Source organism: Procambarus clarkii, chromosome 33, assembly GCF_040958095.1.
Source record: "Procambarus clarkii isolate CNS0578487 chromosome 33, FALCON_Pclarkii_2.0, whole genome shotgun sequence".
Taxonomy (NCBI): domain Eukaryota; kingdom Metazoa; phylum Arthropoda; class Malacostraca; order Decapoda; family Cambaridae; genus Procambarus; species Procambarus clarkii.
In genome coordinates this window covers 33,652,844-33,670,780 of record NC_091182.1, presented here as the reverse complement: position 1 = coordinate 33,670,780, position 17,937 = coordinate 33,652,844, and the positions used below count along the sequence as shown (strand labels likewise).

General features: G+C 44.2%; 1 protein-coding gene across 1 annotated transcript in view; it reads left to right on the top strand.

Moving 5' to 3' along the window:
- Positions 1-547: 547 nt before the first annotated feature.
- The window catches only part of LOC123765283 (delta(24)-sterol reductase), a 100,537-nt gene continuing 83,147 nt past the window's right edge, over positions 548-17,937 (top strand). Inside the window, exon 1 of the mRNA XM_045753824.2 lies at positions 548-850. The gene's annotated coding sequence lies outside the window, so the exon portion shown is untranslated. The remainder of the gene's footprint in view (positions 851-17,937) is intronic.

Sequence of the window (17,937 nt, the reverse complement as noted above, 5' to 3'; positions counted from 1 at the left end):
TTTGCTCGGAATAGAGTTTAACAGCGTGTTTATTAAGATATTAAATAAGGTAGGACTGAGGACACCTCCCTGCGGGCTACCTAGTTCAAAGTCTCTTGTTACACTCCTATGCCCCTGGAAAAATACAGATGACTTCCTGTTGGATAAGTAACCCCTGATCCAACAAAGAAGCCGACCACCAATATTCATTCTTGCAAGCTCACTCAAGATAACATGTCTATTTGCAATATCAAAGGCAGACTTAAGATCTAGGAAGGTGGTATATTTAGAGGCGACGACGATCGTGGGATCGGATGTTGACACAGTTTTACATTCTGGAACGACGGGGTACATACGGCCCTGTGCTGTAGCTGCCCCTAAACCTTCAACAACAACAACATTCGTAAACCATTAAATACAAATTGAATATTTGTTTAATGATAAATTTATGAACTGAAATGTAGGAATTTATAATTGGTATCTTAGTTATGATACAAATATATATATAAGAAAGGTTGCAACAAAAGGGCGCATCCGATCCCTTGATCGTTGTCGCCCATCACTCGACAACAACAACTTATTGGATACTCGAATTCTATCAACTTGGTTACAGGATATACGAACTGAGGACAAGCCTTGCCTACTGACCCTACCCCAGGCTGAACTAAAATAAACTGCGGGCTCACCACAGCCCGTGCTACTTGGAACTTTTTGTTCCAGATAGCGAATCTTAAACAACAACAACAGGCTGAACACCAACAACAAGCTGAACTAACTCCTGGGTGCCCGCTTTACTGCTTAAGTGGACAGGGGTTGGAAACACACCCAGTCATTATGTCCCGGCCGGGATTTAAACCCTAAATATCCTATTGTGAGTCGAGAATGATTATTATATTTGGTTAAGTAGGTTATTTTGGTTATATCGCTTGTGTAGTGCTTATGTTCTGTGCAGTTTAAGTAGGCAGGCCATAGTGGAGTAGATGCGGGGTTGAGAAGTAACTTAATTAAGAATCGTCTAATTTATGGATATGTTGTAGACGCGCAGAGTGCCATATTTTTCAATTTCTTTCTTCATTATGCACCCCATACCCATCCCGTGGGTGGTGGTGGAAAGGGTTACTGAGGCACATAATGGGTTCAGGAACTGAACCATTTAGTTTGTTTATCTAAGCAAGTGACAATCTTGTGAAGCTTGTTACACAATTGTTAATGTTACATACACATGTACATATATATACATATTAGTATATTTTGGTAGCAGTCTTTCCTGTAGACATATATTATTAAATATGACCGAAAAAGTAAGATTAATAATTCTAACACGAATTTTCTCAATCTTTCGTACATTTCTTTTCACTGTTGGTGGTAATTCAAAAATCAATTCTCCAAAATTCATTTTTATTTCTAGTCTGACGCGACACTTGAGCACGTTTCGTAAAACTTATTACATTTTCAAAGACTTTAGTTTACACATACACAACTGAATAGAACTTACACATCTCCGATTTGTTTATATCTACATTTGAGTGAGGTGGATGGGGTGAGGTGGTATTTAATAGGGCATTAAATTCATCAACACAAGACAGAACACAAAACAATGGGTATTGAATGGAAGTGATTGTAGAAAGCCTATTGGTCCATATTTCTTGATGCTTCTATATTGGGGCGGAGTCTTGAGGTGGGTAGAATATAGTTGTGCATTAATTGGCTGTTGATTGCTGGTGTTGACTTCTTAATGTGTAGTGCCTCGCAAACGTCAAGCCGTCTGCTATCGCTGTATCTATCAATGATTTCTGTGTTGTTTACTAGGATTTCTCTGGCGATGGTTTGGTTGTGGGAAGAGATTATATGTTCCTTAATGGAGCCTTGTTGCTTATGCATCGTTAAACGCCTAGAAAGAGATGTTGTTGTCTTGCCTATATACTGGGTTTTTTGGAGCTTACAGTCCCCAAGAGGGCATTTGAAGGCATAGACGACGTTGGTCTCTTAAGAGAGACCAACGTCTCTTAAGAAGAGACACACACACACACACATTGTGCGTGCGTGTGTGTGTGTGTGTGTGTGTGTGTGTGTGTGTGTGTGTGTGTGTGTATATATATATATATCTATCTATCTATCTATCACGAAAATAAACAGGTGATTAAGAATGTGGCAATGTCAGACCACGGAGGAAAAATGAAACAGGAATTTCCTTAAGTACTTTCGTATATGAAATTAATTGGACCTTCTGAAAATGTATTTAATATACGAAAGTACTTAAGGAAATTCCTGTTTCATTTTTCCTCCGTGGTCTGACATTGTCATATATATATATATATATATATATATATATATATATATATATATATATATATATATATATATATATATATATATATATATAGATATAGATATATATATATATATATTAGTATATTTTGGTAGCAGTCTTTCCTGTAGACATATATTATTAAATATGACCGAAAAAGTAAGATTAATAATTCTAACACGAATTTTCTCAATCCTTCGTACATTATGCTTCACTGTTGGAGGTAAATCAAAAATCACTTCTCCAAAATTCATTTTTATTTCTAGTCTGACGCGACACGGGCGCGTTTCGTAAAACTTATTACATTTTCAAAGACTTCACAAATACACAACTGATTAGAACTTGTGTTTCCCTGATTTTATATCTACATTTGAGTGAGGTGGGAAGGGTGATGTGGCATTACATTTGAGTGAGGTGGGAAGGATGATGTGGCATTAACACAAGACAGAACACTAGAGGATATTAATAGGGTATTAAAAGTATCAACACAAGACAGAACACGAAACAATGGGTATTGAATAGAAGTGTTTGTAGAAAGCCTATTGGTCCATATTTCTTGATGCTTCTATATTGGAGCGGAGTCTTGAGGTGGGTAGAATATAGTTGTGCAATAATTGGCTGTTGATTGCTGGTGTTGACTTCTTGATGTGTAGTGCCTCGCAAACGTCAAGCCGCCTGCTGTCGCTGTATCTATCGATGATTTCTGTGTTGTTTACTAGGATTTCTCTGGCGATGGTTTGGTTATGGGAAGAGATTATATGTTCCTTAATGGAGCCCTGTTGTTTATGCATCGTTAAACGCCTAGAAAGAGATGTTGTTGTCTTGCCTATATACTGGGTTTTTTGGAGCTTACAGTCCCCAAGTGGGCATTTGAAGGCATAGACGACGTTAGTCTCTTTTAAAGCGTTCTGTTTCGTGTCTGGAGAGTTTCTCATGAGTAGGCTGGCCGTTTTTCTGGTTTTATAGTAAATCGTCAGTTGTATCCTCTGATTTTTGTCTGTAGGGATAACGTTTCTATTAACAATATCTTTCAGGACCCTTTCCTCTGTTTTATGAGCTGTGGAAAAGAAGTTCCTGTAAAATAGTCTAATAGGGGGTATAGGTGTTGTGTTAGTTGTCTCTTCGGAGGTTGCATGGCTTTTCACTTTCCTTCTTATGATGTCTTCGATGAAACCATTGGAGAAGCCGTTATTGACTAGAACCTGCCTTACCCTACAGAGTTCTTCGTCGACTTGCTTCCATTCTGAGCTGTGGCTGAGAGCACGGTCGACGTATGCGTTAACAACACTCCTCTTGTACCTGTCAGGGCAGTCGCTGTTGGCATTTAGGCACATTCCTATGTTTGTTTCCTTTGTGTAGACTGCAGTGTGGAAACCTCCGCCCTTTTCCATGACTGTTACATCTAGAAAAGGCAGCTTCCCATCCTTTTCCGTCTCGTAAGTGAAACGCAGCACGGAACTCTGCTCAAATGCCTCCTTCAGCTCCTGCAGATGTCTGACATCAGGTACCTGTGTAAAAATGTCGTCAACATACCTGCAGTATATGGCCGGTTTCAAGTTCATGTCGACTAAGACTTTTTGCTCGATGGTACCCATGTAGAAGTTTGCAAACAGGACACCTAGGGGAGAACCCATGGCGACCCCATCTACTTGCTTATACATGTGCCCATCCGGGCTCAAGAAGGGTGCCTCTTTAGTACAAGCTTGGAGTAGTTTCCTCAGAATACTTTCTGGCATGTCAAGAGGAGTACAGGCTGGATCACGATACACTCTGTCGGCTATCATTCCGATTGTCTCGTCCACAGGTACGTTGGTGAACAGCGATTCTACGTCCAACGAGGCTCTTATCCCTGTGGCCCGTGCGCCCCGCAGTAAGTCCACAAATTCCTTTGGAGACTTCAGGCTGAAGGCGCAAGGAACATAAGGAGTCAGCAGGCCGTTGAGTCGCTTCGCCAGTCTGTACGTGGGTGTGGGTATCTGGCTAATGATTGGCCGAAGTGGGTTTCCAGGCTTGTGCGTCTTGACATTTCCATACGCATATCCAGGTTTATATTCCCCAATGATCTTTGGCAGGTGGAGTCCGGATTTCTTGGCGTTCACAGTTTCGATCAGTTTGTTGACCTTTGCTTTTAATTCGGCTGTAGTGTCCTTCGTTACCCTTTGGAACTTAGTTTGGTCAGAGAGTATGATGTTCATTTTCGCCAGATATTCGTCTTTTTTAAGAATGACATATATTGGCGACTTGTCACCTCTCCTGACAACTATCTCTTTATTCTCACGAAGGCTTTTAGCTGCCGCTCTAAGCTCGGGGGACAGTATGGTGCTTCTGTAGTTGCCTCGATTCTTTCCTCCTTCTGCAATAAGTTCTGCTTGTAAGGTATCTTTGGTAGTGACCTTCTTTTGTGTCTCGAGGTCGAATATGTCGTCCAACAGAATTTCCAACTCCACTTTCCGGGCCATTTCACTCGGTCTGGACATAACATGACAGTTTATGCCCAGATTTAGGAGAGTGACTTGGTCCTCAGTGAGGTTAATTCCTGCAAGGTTCAGGAAGCCATCTCTTGGTCGTGGAATTGCCATAGGTCCTCCATATAATGTTGTTAGTTTCTTGATAATCCTTGTTTCAGTGCTGAGGTGATGTTGGTCTGTGAGGATGTCGAGGTGTTGTTCAATGCGGGTACGGATACTATGGTCGATGTTGCTATTTCTCCACTCGTTTGTAGCATGAAGTAGTTGCGTTTTGTTGTCTTTGATTTCATTCTCTGCCTTGTATATCTGATCACGAATCAGATCCTGGCGATATTTTATCGTGAAGGCTTGATTCCTTGCTGCTGGGTCGTGCACTTTAACATTAGTATATTTTGGTAGCAGTCTTTCCTGTAGACATATATTATTAAATATGACCGAAAAAGTAAGATTAATTATTCTAACACGAATTTTCTCAATCCTTCGTACATTATGCTTCACTGTTGGAGGTAAATCAAAAATCACTTCTCCAAAATTCATTTTTATTTCTAGTCTGACGCGACACGGGCGCGTTTCGTAAAACTTATTACATTTTCAAAGACTTCACAAATACACAACTGATTAGAACTTGTGTTTCCCTGATTTTATATCTACATTTGAGTGAGGTGGGAAGGGTGATGTGGCATTGCCACATCATCCTTCCCACCTCACTCAAATGTAATGCCACATCACCCTTCCCACCTCACTCAAATGTAGATATAAAATCAGGGAAACACAAGTTCTAATCAGTTGTGTATTTGTGAAGTCTTTGAAAATGTAATAAGTTTTACGAAACGCGCCCGTGTCGCGTCAGACTAGAAATAAAAATGAATTTTGGAGAAGTGATTTTTGATTTACCTCCAACAGTGAAGCATAATGTACGAAGGATTGAGAAAATTCGTGTTAGAATTATTAATCTTACTTTTTCGGTCATATTTAATAATATATGTCTACAGGAAAGACTGCTACCAAAATATACTAATGTTAAAGTGCACGACCCAGCAGCAAGGAATCAAGCCTTCACGATAAAATATCGCCAGGATCTGATTCGTGATCAGATATACAAGGCAGAGAATGAAATCAAAGACAACAAAACGCAACTACTTCATGCTACAAACGAGTGGAGAAATAGCAACATCGACCATAGTATCCGTACCCGCATTGAACAACACCTCGACATCCTCACAGACCAACATCACCTCAGCACTGAAACAAGGATTATCAAGAAACTAACAACATTATATGGAGGACCTATGGCAATTCCACGACCAAGAGATGGCTTCCTGAACCTTGCAGGAATTAACCTCACTGAGGACCAAGTCACTCTCCTAAATCTGGGCATAAACTGTCATGTTATGTCCAGACCGAGTGAAATGGCCCGGAAAGTGGAGTTGGAAATTCTGTTGGACGACATATTCGACCTCGAGACACAAAAGAAGGTCACTACCAAAGATACCTTACAAGCAGAACTTATTGCAGAAGGAGGAAAGAATCGAGGCAACTACAGAAGCACCATACTGTCCCCCGAGCTTAGAGCGGCAGCTAAAAGCCTTCGTGAGAATAAAGAGATAGTTGTCAGGAGAGGTGACAAGTCGCCAATATATGTCATTCTTAAAAAAGACGAATATCTGGCGAAAATGAACATCATACTCTCTGACCAAACTAAGTTCCAAAGGGTAACGAAGGACACTACAGCCGAATTAAAAGCAAAGGTCAACAAACTGATCGAAACTGTGAACGCCAAGAAATCCGGACTCCACCTGCCAAAGATCATTGGGGAATATAAACCTGGATATGCGTATGGAAATGTCAAGACGCACAAGCCTGGAAACCCACTTCGGCCAATCATTAGCCAGATACCCACACCCACGTACAGACTGGCGAAGCGACTCAACGGCCTGCTGACTCCTTATGTTCCTTGCGCCTTCAGCCTGAAGTCTCCAAAGGAATTTGTGGACTTACTGCGGGGCGCACGGGCCACAGGGATAAGAGCCTCGTTGGACGTAGAATCGCTGTTCACCAACGTACCTGTGGACGAGACAATCGGAATGATAGCCGACAGAGTGTATCGTGATCCAGCCTGTACTCCTCTTGACATGCCAGAAAGTATTCTGAGGAAACTACTCCAAGCTTGTACTAAAGAGGCACCCTTCTTGAGCCCGGATGGGCACATGTATAAGCAAGTAGATGGGGTCGCCATGGGTTCTCCCCTAGGTGTCCTGTTTGCAAACTTCTACATGGGTACCATCGAGCAAAAAGTCTTAGTCGACATGAACTTGAAACCGGCCATATACTGCAGGTATGTTGACGACATTTTTACACAGGTACCTGATGTCAGACATCTGCAGGAGCTGAAGGAGGCATTTGAGCAGAGTTCCGTGCTGCGTTTCACTTACGAGACGGAAAAGGATGGGAAGCTGCCTTTTCTAGATGTAACAGTCATGGAAAAGGGCGGAGGTTTCCACACTGCAGTCTACACAAAGGAAACAAACATAGGAATGTGCCTAAATGCCAACAGCGACTGCCCTGACAGGTACAAGAGGAGTGTTGTTAACGCATACGTCGACCGTGCTCTCAGCCACAGCTCAGAATGGAAGCAAGTCGACGAAGAACTCTGTAGGGTAAGGCAGGTTCTAGTCAATAACGGCTTCTCCAATGGTTTCATCGAAGACATCATAAGAAGGAAAGTGAAAAGCCATGCAACCTCCGAAGAGACAACTAACACAACACCTATACCCCCTATTAGACTATTTTACAGGAACTTCTTTTCCACAGCTCATAAAACAGAGGAAAGGGTCCTGAAAGATATTGTTAATAGAAACGTTATCCCTACAGACAAAAATCAGAGGATACAACTGACGATTTACTATAAAACCAGAAAAACGGCCAGCCTACTCATGAGAAACTCTCCAGACACGAAACAGAACGCTTTAAAAGAGACTAACGTCGTCTATGCCTTCAAATGCCCACTTGGGGACTGTAAGCTCCAAAAAACCCAGTATATAGGCAAGACAACAACATCTCTTTCTAGGCGTTTAACGATGCATAAACAACAGGGCTCCATTAAGGAACATATAATCTCTTCCCATAACCAAACCATCGCCAGAGAAATCCTAGTAAACAACACAGAAATCATCGATAGATACAGCGACAGCAGGCGGCTTGACGTTTGCGAGGCACTACACATCAAGAAGTCAACACCAGCAATCAACAGCCAATTATTGCACAACTATATTCTACCCACCTCAAGACTCCGCTCCAATATAGAAGCATCAAGAAATATGGACCAATAGGCTTTCTACAAACACTTCTATTCAATACCCATTGTTTCGTGTTCTGTCTTGTGTTGATACTTTTAATACCCTATTAATATCCTCTAGTGTTCTGTCTTGTGTTAATGCCACATCATCCTTCCCACCTCACTCAAATGTAATGCCACATCACCCTTCCCACCTCACTCAAATGTAGATATAAAATCAGGGAAACACAAGTTCTAATCAGTTGTGTATTTGTGAAGTCTTTGAAAATGTAATAAGTTTTACGAAACGCGCCCGTGTCGCGTCAGACTAGAAATAAAAATGAATTTTGGAGAAGTGATTTTTGATTTACCTCCAACAGTGAAGCATAATGTACGAAGGATTGAGAAAATTCGTGTTAGAATTATTAATCTTACTTTTTCGGTCATATTTAATAATATATATATATATATATATATATATATATATATATATATATATATATATATACAGTGGAACCTCGATTAACGAGCGGCTCTATTAACGAGCATTTCCAGTAACGAGCGAGCCACTCGCAGCAAATTTGTTGTCTCTATTGACGAGCTTCACCTCTATTAACAAGCAAAACCACATGGTGCTTCCTAGCGTCTCGTGGGTTCTCGCAAATTCTTGGACGCCTCCGACGCCAGTGTTGTTGTTGTATCGCACACGACAAGCATCCCTTTGGATTTATTTGCGCTTTTCTTTGTGTTTTTAGTGGTTTTGTGACGACAATTTGTAACGCACGATGTCGCCAAAGAAGCTGCTTGCTAAAGATAGTGTTTTCAAGAGGAAGACACAATTACTGTGGATTTGAAGAAGGAAATTATAGCAAAGCATGAGTGTGGTGTCTGTGTGACTGATCTCACAAGGGAGTATGGCAGGTCCTCATCAACAATTTACACCATTAGTAAGGGAATGAGGAGGTAAGGGAGGATGTTGCCTCTTCCACTGAGATCAGGGAAGTGTTGGGAATGTTTGAAAAGGTGAATGCATTCTTGGAAAAGCTGCTCTAATAAAGCGGTGACAACCCGGTGTGTGAAAATGTTTAATTAATTTATCACTTTGTGAAAGTGTTATCACTTTCGCAGGTATATGTCGCTTGAACGTGACACACTTTTTTCTCTTAAATGCACCCAAACACCGCGCTCAAGTGTCATTTGAGCAAATATTTCTATAAAATCTAATTCTTATCCGATCGACTTAGGGATAGTATAAACATGTTTGCTATGAAATTTCCATTTTCTCTAATAGCCACATAGTCTATTTGGGAGAAAGGCATTTATTGTATCTTCGTGGTAAGACCATTGTGTTGTTGACACGAGTGCAATCAACGTAGTTTTTTATTTGGTGCTGGTCTAACGCATCCTTGTGTGACATTTGAAATGAAATTTGGGTGAAATTCCCAAGAAGAGAGAATCCGCCTGACTCAGAGATGGATTTTCCTTCCACACCATAACCCCTCTCCTCCTTCCCACCTCCCCATCGTCTCCCTCAAGCCAGCAACTACTCTTCATAAGGCAAAGTAAACATTAAAATAGTATAACAAAACATTTATAATTACATGTGCAGTATTATATTTACATAAAAAAATGTCATACAAGTATGGATGTTTTTGGGAGTGGAACGGATTAAATTTATTTCCTTTATTTTAAATGGGGAAATTTGTTTCTTAAGACGAGTTTTCCAGATAACGAGCTCGGTGCCAGAACGGATTAAACTCGTTAATAGAGGTTCCACTGTATAGATATATATATATATATATATATATATATATATATATATATATATATATATATATATATATATATATATATATATATATATATATATATATATATATATATATATATATATATATATATTGACCAGACCACACACTAGAAATTGAAGGGACGACGACGTTTCGGTCCGTCCTGGACCATTCTCAAGTCGATTCTCACAATCGACTTGAGAATGGTCCAGGACGGACCGAAACGTCGTCGTCCCTTCAATTTCTAGTGTGTGGTCTGGTCAACATACTTCAGCCACGTTATTATGACTCATCGCCTGCATATAATATATATATATACAGGCATACCTCAGAATACGATTTTAATCCGTTCCTGGAGACGCCTCGCCTTCCGAAAACTCGCATTCCGAAGTTAATTTCCCCATAAGAAATAAAGGGAAATGAATTAATCCGTTCCTGACTACCCCAAAAACCCCACATCAAACTAAATTTTTATACCTAATTCATCTAAATAAACCTACAAAAGTATGTTCCAGTTATTACTTACCTTACTGTCGAGTGCTGTAGGCGTATGGAAGATGGTGAGGAGGGGGGAGTAGGAGAGGAGTTAGTGTTTGGAAGGGGAGTCCCCTTCCATAATCACATCAGGCAGTGAGGACCTTTCTGGTGTGCTCTCCCTGGGACGTTTAACCTGAGTGCCACTAGGTCCTGGTTGAGGTTCACTGCTCGATTTCTTCACCAAATATTTGTCCATGAAAGCTTGCTTTTCCCTTCTTCGCAAGCTCTCTCTGTAGTAAGGCATCACAGTGTCATTGAAAAGATTAAGACAACGGCCTACTACAGTTTTGTCTGGGTGAGTGTGTTCAATAGTTGTTTGAATCTCTTCCCACATCTGACACACCTTCTTCATTACTGCAGAAGGGACATTCGCTGGTGCTGTTGCCACCACCTCCTCCTCCACTGCAGAATCATTCGCTGCTGTGTTGGCTTCCTGTTCCTGTTGAAGGGCTAGGAGTTCTTCGGTGGTCAGTTCTTCGTTGTGTTCTTCCACCAACTCCTCCACATCATCACCATCCAATTCCAAGCCCATTTTCTGGCCTAGACTAACAATTTCCTCAACAATAGGCGCATCATTTATAGGCTCAAACCCCTCAAAGTCTAGTTCTCTCACACCTTCAGGCCACAATTTTCTCCAGCCAGAGATCAGGGTTCTTTGAGTCACTTCTTGCCAGGCTTTGTCAACGAGTTTTAAAGCACTAAAAATGTTAAAATGCTCTCTCCAGAACTCTTTGAGGGTGAGGTTTGTGGCTTCAGTCACTTCAAAACATTTCCGGAAAAGTGCCCTTTCATACAGTTTCTTAAAATTCGCTATGATTTTCTGGTCCATAGGCTGAATTAGAGGAGTGGTGTTAGGAGGAAGGAATTTAACTGTGAGGAATTTATTGCATTGAGGCATCAAATCATCTTCCAAGCCTGGAGGATGAGCAGGAGCATTGTCAAGGAGAAGCACGGCTCTGAGTGGCAATTGTTTCTCCTGCAGATATTTTTCTATGGCAGGGCACAGCACTTCATTCACCCTCTCCGAAAAAATAAGCCTAGTCACCCATGCTTTTTTATTAGACTTCCACATCACAGACAAACGGGTTTTCTGCACATTATACTGTTTGAAAACCCTTGGATTTTCAGAATGATACACTAGCAAGGGTTTAATTTTTAAATCGCCACTCGCATTTGAACACAGCACAAGCGTAAACCTATCTTTCATAGGCTTGTGTCCAGGCAAGGATTTTTCCTCCTTGGTAATGTATGTCCTCTTAGGCATTCTTTTCCAAAACAGTCCTGTTTCGTCACAATTAAACACTTGTTGCGGTAGGTATCCCTCAGCCTCTGCAAACTCTTTAAATTCGTCAATAAATCGTCCAGCGGCTGGTTTGTCTGAGCTGGCTGCCTCCCCATGCCTTGTAACACTATGGATACCACTTCTCTTTCTAAATTTTTCAAACCAGCCCCTGCTTGCCTTAAACTCTTTCTTTTCTGCATCACTCGTTGCAGGGGTCTTCTTTAGAAGGTCTTCGTGCAACACCCTGGCTTTCTCAGAAATAATGGCCTCCGAAACACTATCACCCCTCAACTCCTTGTCGTGTATCCAAATTAATAACAACTTTTCCACTTCTTCAAGTATTTGTGGTCTTTGTGTCGTTAATGTTCTTACTCCTTTTGCCACATTAGCACTCATAATCTTATCTTTCTTCTTAAGTATAGTGCATATTGTTGATGTCGCTTTGTTGTACTGCCTACAAAGATCAACAACACGTGTACCGTTCTCATGCTTTCGAATGATCTCTTGTTTCTGCTCTATTGTCATCCTCACATGAGCTTTCTGGCCTTTATCCTTACCACTGGCTTTCTTGGGACTCATGGTGAGATATATAATAACAAATTGTATAGACAAATCACCAAAAATCCAACAAAACACTGAAAATTCACGACAAGAATTGATGTGGGGGTAGTCACTGCGCGCGAGACAATGGTGAACTGAGGGGCAGCGGGGCAGAGGGGCGACGATCGCCGAACGACCACGCGCTAGGTCGGCTGTACGCGTATCAACAAACTCGCGTTCAAACTCGACTCCCGAAGTAACCATCGCCTTCCGAGACAAATTTTTGGAGTAAATACACCTCGCCTTCCGAAAATCTCGCATACAGGGACAATCGCATTCCGAGGTACCACTGTAGATATATATATATTTTATATATTTTATATATTTTATATATACAGTATATATATTGCCTCTGCCCAGTGTCCAGTAGAGAGAGAGCCCCAAAATCTTTTGAACCGTGACTCTGTTAGCTTTGCCGGCCGACCAGACGGAATCACACTGCGCCCTTGGAAGGGTGGCAGACAGTTGGCATGGGACTATACTTGCATATCCACCCTGGCAACCACATACATCAACCTCTCTGCCGGCCAAGCAGGAGCCATGGCGACACACAGAGAAAGATACAAGTCAACCAAGTACAGGGAATTAGAGCACCGGTACAACTTCGTTCCAACAGGATCCGAGACCCTAGGCCCATGGGGTGAGAGCGCAAGGTTTCTTAAGGATCTTGGTTCCCAGGCTCATTGACACTACAAGATACCCTAGAGCGGCAAGTTTTCTCTTCCAGTGCCTCAGTGTTGCGATCCAGAGGGGAAATGGTCGCTGCGTCCTCGGTTCCTGCCCGGTATCAGTGGAGTTCGAAGAAATCTACAGCTTCTAGGAAACAAACTTCCTCTTATGTCCTCTTAACCCTTAGACTGCGCAATACATACATGATTTGACAAAAAATAATTTAAGTTAAGTTTTTAAAACTTGCACAAACACTTTCCAATTTTTTTTGCATAACTAACTAGGTAAATGCTCCAACTTTGTCTAAATTATCACAGTGTAACTTGAAAAACCAGAGAATCAAAATTAATTTTAAAATTGAATATTGAAATCTTCAGATTTTCAATTCAGAATAAAAAATATGAACTATCATTAATTGTTCATTTAATGTTATTATTCTCTCAGAATAGCATATGATCTTCATTTTCATTAAATTAGAATATAGATTTTTAGTATAGTTTACTGTAAAAAAAATTGTCAATAGGACATTTGAAATATGCGGCAAATTTAAAAAAAAAATTATAACTCCTAATGTATAAAGTTTATGAAAAATCCATTCTGATGGGATTGTAGAACAGACAGCAGAGCACACAATATGTCAAAATAGCGAGAATCGGTTAATAACTGGAATTTTAGAAGTCACTCAAAATTGAAACTCTGGTTTCAGAGATAATTAAAGTTGAAGTTAACAACAATGAAAAAAGGTAGTTTTAATTGGTTAATTTAATTGTATGTTTTAATAATTATTGTTTGCATTTGTACCCCCCCCACTCAGCTCGTTGTCGCCGTGTGGGGGCTTAGTGGGCGGCTGCCGGAGTGTGATGCTCCTTGGGACAGTCCTCTGTCCTTTTCTAGCCTTGTGCTCCTGCTGCCGTCCTCTCCAATTCTGCTGGGCATCTTTTCCTTTTCCTTCTGTTTCGTTTTTCTCCCCCCTCTTCTCCTATCTGCTTGCCGTTTCCTACCGACCTTTTGCTCGTTCTGGTTCTTCCCTTGGACTTCTTCTATTTTGACGCCCGGGTGCTTGAGGAGGCATACTCATGCACCCGTAGAACTGCAGTACCCGACGTCGAGAGCGAGGGGAACCTTTTATTGTCAATCCCCACTTCGTCACTGAACCCAATCTCGACGGACTGTCGGTTTCTTAAGGTGGCGTTTGTGGGGCGTATACTCGCGACGCACCCCTAGGAGGCCCCGACAAGATCGGCGATAGCTTCTTGTTGGGTGTCCTGCCTCTAATTGTGGCTCCATGGTGGGTGTGGGGGCACATTCGTGAGTGAATTCTTTCTTTCGTCAAGATGATTACCCCTGCTTCGGCTTCTTCTGGTTTACCTTCTCAGGCTCGTGGGGTGGGCGACCAAGCCCCCGAGTCGGTCCGTATTGGAAGACCGGGCTCTGTAGCCTCCGCTGCATTGGGCCCCGACCTTGCTCCTCCTTTGGCCTCTCTGACTCCTTCCTCTGGCTCCCCTCCCTCCTCTGTGGTTGGGTTGAGCCCCAAGCCCCCAGTGGTGACTACCTCGTCCCCTGGCGCGGCTCCTTCTCTAGTTGTAACTACTGCGCCTTTTAACCCCTCTCTCTCTGGGGGTTCTCACCGCCGTCCTCGTCACGGCCGCCCTCGCTCGATTCCTTCCAGTTCTGCTACCTATCAAGCCTTGTTTGGTCCCGCTTCGTGGGCCAAATATTTTGATCTCCTCCCTCTTGATTCTGCGCCTCCTGACGATTTCTCCCTCCATCGACATCTCATTGATTCCGTGGATGCCTCCATTACTTTCAACCCCACTCGTCTCGGTACACGTGTCGTTGCTGCTCCTTCTCAGGATGCTGCTTCCCGCTTGGCTGCCTTATCCTGCCTTGGCGAGACCCCCGTTCGGGTCTCGAAGAACGTTCAGTTGAATGCCAGTGTTGGCACTATTTTGCTCCCGCCCCATGTTGCGACCGGTGTTCGGGACCTGCGCGACTGCCACGACGATATTCGACATATCCTCGCTGCCCAGGGCCACTCTATTCTCCAGGTGGACACGTTTACTCGTCCCCCTCGTGGTAGTCGCCGTCAACCCCTCCGGGTTGTGAAGATTACCTTTGATGGTAGGACCCTCCCACCCTCTGTCATTCTTGCTGGTGCCAGGTGCTCTGTCCAGGAGTACATTCCTTCTCCTCGGCTCTGCAACAAGTGCTGGAGGTTTGGGCATGGTGCCCTCCGCTGCTCCGGGACTGTCTCTCTCTGTCCTTTGTGTGGTGGCGAAGGTCACTCTAAGTCGGAGTGCGCTTCTCCCCAGGCTCGTTGCCTCAACTGCGGTGAGGCCCATCCTACCTTCTCCCGTGCGTGTGTCCATTACAAGCTTGAGGCAGCCGTCCTCAACTTGAAGCACCGGGAGCGTTTATCTTTTCCTGAGGCGAGGCGCCAGGTTCGCCGGCTCCCGCCTTATGCTAATATCTCTTATGCTCGCGTGTTGCGCTCTTCCTCTCCTCGTCCTTCCCGCCTTCCTCAGACTCACAACCGTTTCCGGGCCTTGGACCCTGATGTGCCCACTGCCCCCTCCTCTGTCCCTTTGGGTTCTCTCCCGAAGGATCCTCCTCCTGGTCCTCTGTCTGGGGTTCCCCTTCCTTCTACCCGGTCTGTCGTGTCTTCTGTGTCTTCTTCCTCGTCCCCCTCCGATCCTCCTTCCCATCCTCTTCCTCCATCTATCGGCTCTCCCCGCCGCCTGTCGGTGCGGGCGGATGTCCATCGCTCTCCTAACGGCCGTCGTGTGTGCTCTCGTTCGGCTTCTCCTGTTGAGACACTGGAATCCGTTGCCCGGTACGTAGTTGCTGGGACACCGGTCTCTTTAAGTCAGAAGCATAAGCCTGGCTCCTCTCCTTCCTCTTCCCCGGCGGGTAAGAAGGCTTCGCTTTCTTCCTCAGCTCCTCCTCCTGGCTCTGTTGCTCCTTCCCCTCCCGTTTCAGTGCTTGCGCCCCCTGTTCCTGCTATGGAGGTTTCTTTGGCCCCTGCTTCCCTTTCGGTTGCTGCTCTTGCTGGGGTGCGCTCCTCTCTTTCTACTCCCCCTCTTCCTGCTGCTGTCCTTGACTGCTCCTCTCCGTTGTCTCCTCCTCCTCCGGACCCTGCCCGCCCACCTCTGATCTGTTCTCCCGTTTCCTTCCCTCCGTCTTTGCTCAGTTTACCCATGCCCCCTAACCCTGACTTTGCTGACCCTGATCCCGACCCTGATATTCTTTAACGTGCTCTGTTGGTCTTTCGCCTTTGTTTCTTCCTTGTTCTCTGTTTTTGTCCTTTCTCTTCTCGTCGTTGTCCATTCTTCAATGGAACGTTCGAGGTTATTACGCCAATTTCCTCGAACTCCAACTTCTGGTTTCGCGGTTTTCGCCCCTTTGTGTCTGTCTCCAGGAGCCAATGCTTGGTGCTCGTCCTGGTCGTTTTCGTGGCTATTCCTTTCTCTCCCCCCCCCCCCCCCCAGCCATTGCTGGGGCTTCTAATTCTTCTGCTCTCTTGATTCGGGCTGATGTTCCCTTTGTCCCTTTACTTTTTCCTTCGCCTCTCCATTGTTCTGCTGCTCGTATCTTTGTGGGGAAATGGTACACAGTTTGTTCCATTTATCTCCCCCCGAGTGTCCCGCTCTCTCTTCCTGATTTGAAACACCTCCTAGACTCCTTGCCGGAGCCTGTGCTCCTGCTGGGTGACTTCAATTGTCGTCATTCTCTTTGGGGTGACGTTCTGACGAATACCCGGGGTCGCCTCCTTGAGCCGTTTCTCCTCTCTTCTTCCCTGTTTCTTCTGAATTCTGGTGAGCCCACTCATTTGGACTCTCGAACTCGCACCCTTTCTTGTCTTGATCTTTCTCTCTGCTCTTCTTCTCTTTACTTAGATTTCACGTGGCAGGTTCTTGATGACCTCCATGGAAGTGATCATTTCCCCATCCTTGTTTCCTTTTTCTCTTTTCGCCCTTCCCTCTCTTTCCCTAGGTGGCAGTTTGCTAAGGCGGACTGGACCCTATTTTCCCTCAGTGCTACTCTCTCTGACCTCTCCCTTCTGCCCCTCTCTCGCGCTCTCCTCCTTTTTCATGACACTGTCTTCGACGCTGCCCTCCGCTCTATTCCTCGCTCTTCCTCTCGGGGTCCACGGAAGTGCGTTCCCTGGTGGAATGCGGACTGTGCTCGGGCTGTCCGCTGTAAGCGTGCAGCCTGGAAGAAGCACCGCCGTAGGCAGACGACCGATTCTTTTCTTTTCTTTCGGAAAGCGAGTGCGGTGGCCCGTAGGGCCATCCGTACGGCTAAACGTGAATGTTGGGCATCTTATGTCTCGACAATTACGTCCGAAACCCCTCTGGCCCAGATCTGGAAGCGTATCCGCAAGATAGCGGGTAAGTTCGTTCCCGATGTTTCACCGGTCCTTCACCTCCATGATACTCTTGTGGCGGACCCGTTGCAGGTCGCTTCCGAACTGGGTTCCCACTTTTCTTCTGTTAGCTCTGGTCTTCATCTTCCCCAATCTTTCCTTCTTCGTAAACCTGTCCTTGAGTCTCGTCCTTTAGATTTCTGCACTCATCTTCAGCTTCCCTATAATGATCCCTTCTCTCTCTCTGAACTTCGTTCTGCCCTGGCCCTCTGCGGTTCTACGGCGGCGGGCTCCGATGGTATTCATTATGAGATGCTTCGCCAACTCCCTCCGAGCACGTCTCAGTATTTACTGAGTCTGTATAATCGGATCTGGGAGTCGTCGTCAGTCCCTGAGGACTGGCTCGATGCCGTTGTCCTCCCTGTTCGCAAACCGGGGTCTCTGGGTACTTCCCCTAAGGACTTTCGCCCTATTGCTCTCACAAGTTGTGTCTGCAAACTCTTTGAACGTATGGTTAACGTTCGTCTGATGTGGTTCCTGGAACACCATCACCTCCTCTCCCCTTCTCAATTTGGTTTCCGCAAGTGCCGCAGCACGACAGATGTCCTGGTGAACTTGGAGGTCTATATTCGTACTGCTTTTGCTGCGAAGACCTCCGTTGTTG